At 40.3% G+C, this 2,737-nt stretch overlaps 1 pseudogene; it reads left to right on the top strand.

The window, feature by feature from the left end:
- Positions 1-619: 619 nt before the first annotated feature.
- LOC111750689 (small ribosomal subunit protein eS24-like) lies at positions 620-2,266 on the top strand (annotated as a pseudogene).
- Positions 2,267-2,737: the final 471 nt, after the last annotated feature.

The raw sequence follows: 2,737 nt of genomic DNA, 5'->3' as shown, positions 1-2,737 counted from the left end.
TGTATGCAAAAGCTGAACAATGAATAAGGAAGACAGAAGAAGAACTGATGCGTTTGAATTATGGTGTTGGCAAAGAATATTGAATGGACTGCCAGAAGAATGAACAAATCTGTCTTGGAAGAAATACAGCCATAATGCTTCTTAGAAGTAAGGATGGCAAGGCTTTGTCTCAGGTCCCCAGAGAAGGACATCATGCTTGGTAAAGTAGAGGGTCAACAAAAAAGAGGACGTCTCTCAATGAGAAGGATTGACACAGTGGCTGCAACGAGGTGCTCAAACATAGCAACGATTGTGAGGATGGTTCAGGGCAGGTCAGTGTTTTGTTCTGCTGTACATAGGGTCGCTATGAGTCAGAACTGACTCTACGGTACCTAAAAACGACAACAGTATCTTTAACACTAGTCTTAAAGGTTTATGCATTAGTCTCTAAGCAGCAAAGAATCAAGATATTTCCACAGGCAAAGTGGTACATATTAAAAACATATGTACAAGTGGTGTGTATTAAAATCTATCAATCAATATGGCAGTTTTCTGATCCAATTACAAGAGATTAGAGCAAGTAGATCAATGAGGAGATCATTACATTTGCCAGGCCATATGGTAGTGAAGGTCAGATGAAGTGTGGAGGCAGCAGAAATAGTTAGGTGATTGGTCCGTTGTGTAACTTGATAGGAATAGGCCCTGCCTGGTGTGACCCCTCAAGTCAATTGAGAGCTATCAGGCCTTTGAGAAATAGAAAGTGGGCCTTATCGCAAGCTGCTCAAGCAAGGAGTTTGGAGACTAAATCTCAAATCAAGCTCCCCAGTATTGGGTATTCTAGGACAGTTATAGGGCTCGAGATGGGGAACTTATGCATAATTCATGAAGTTTCTGGGAATAGGCGGGCAATTTCAGGAATTAATTAACATATATCAGGTGTAGTGGGGGTGCAATATGATGGCTGGTGGGTATGACGCATATAGTTTATCTAAGGCCAACTTTGTGGCTTATTGCTCATTTCTGAATGGAGTGGGGCAGGGGGGTTAATCAGTAGTGAAGTGGCCTTGAGCAGAGAAGCAGTAAGACGACCTTGTGCTGTTACAAAGACAACACAGAAATGTCTTATCGGGAACGCAGAGAGCCTGGCTGGGATGGGAGGAGGAGAGGGGAATACTTTAACCATATCAGTTACATCTCAGAAGAGGGAACAGTTTCACCCTCTTGGTTACAATTGTTAGAATTTAGGGGAGATTTAAGAAAATTCTGGCTTAGTGGGAAAGATGTTGTGTTCAGTTGAGGCATGCTGGCATTGAGTGGGACAGAAAAGAAATTTACCATGAACACAGACGTATAGGACTGGCACCTTCTAGTGTGGCTTCAGGCAGAGATAGAAGACTAGCACACTCTGAGCGCCTTCAGCTTGAGCATGGGGCGAGGCCTTCATCGTGGGTAGTAATGGGAATAGAGACTGGGTGTGTAAAAAGAAGTCTGGTTTATCACAAAGTCAAAAAATCCTAAATCTTTTTCTTTGTAAAACTGACCAATTAAGCTTTAAATTCATTTTTCTTCTCACATATTGAAAAATATTTCAGGTCCATTCAATGTCCATTTGAGTCATAAAAACGCAACCCCAAGCTTTTCTTCCCTGGCTGCCTGAGGATCAGCTACCATCATGAATGACACAGTGACTATCCAGACTGGGAAGTTCATGACCAAACGACTATTCCAGCAGAAAACAATGGTCATTGATGTCTTTCACCCTGGGAAGGCAACAGTACCTGAGACAGAAATTCGGGAAAAACTAACCAAAATATACAAGACTACACCAGATGTCATCTTTGTGTTTGGATTCAGAGCCCATTTTGGTGGTAGCAAGACTACTGGCTTGGCATGATTTACAATTCCTTGGATTACACAAAGAAAATGAACCCAAACACAGGCTTGCAAGACATAACCTGTATAAGAAGAAAAAGACCTCAAGGAAACAGCACAGAACAGAATAAAGAAAGGCAGGGGACTGCAAAGGCCAACACTGGTACTGGCAACAGGTGAGTTGGAGATGGGATAACAGGAATAAAGGTTCTGCAGTGACTTGATCTGTGATGGTTGTGTGAATTTTTCACCAGAGGATGAATAAACTATAAAAACTTAAAAAAAAAAAGCAACCTCAAGATGGAACTGAGTCTTTACGTTGGTCTCTTATTTCCTGTGTGTCTCAGATGCTCACAACAGTGTTGTTGCTTTCTTAAGCACAGAGCAGCAGCAGAAACATTTACATATGTTTCTTCCTTGCAAATAATAAGCAGCCTTAAATCCTATTTCTCCCCTGTCTCCTACTGCCTTCTAAACACCAAGCAAAAAAAAAAAAAAAAGGAACAAAAATAGAAGGGCTCCCTTCAATACCCAATTTCTGTGTCCAGATGAATACCAAAAAAGTTGATGTGATAGTTGGCTAAAGATGAACATAAAGTCAATAAGCAGAGAGATCAATAAACAATATGGTCAAATTCATTCCGCGGAATACTTTTATTGCACCATATTGAATTAATAGAAATGCCTTTGGTACAAATGCAAAATTATTTATGAAACAATAAAAAATCTGCTCTTAAGCAGAAAAAAGCGCTACATATGATTTCAGTGAAAAAGAGAAACAGATGTTACACATACTTAAAAAAAAAAAAAAAACACAATCCCATATGCAGTTGCCCATGAAATATTCAACACATACACAAGTTTCGGGTTTACTGGCTTGATTCCT

The sequence above is a fragment of the Loxodonta africana genome, chromosome 20 (assembly GCF_030014295.1).
Source record: "Loxodonta africana isolate mLoxAfr1 chromosome 20, mLoxAfr1.hap2, whole genome shotgun sequence".
In the NCBI taxonomy this organism is placed as follows: domain Eukaryota; kingdom Metazoa; phylum Chordata; class Mammalia; order Proboscidea; family Elephantidae; genus Loxodonta; species Loxodonta africana.
Note: the sequence above shows the minus strand (reverse complement) of the source record. Positions and strands in the feature narration are given on the sequence as shown.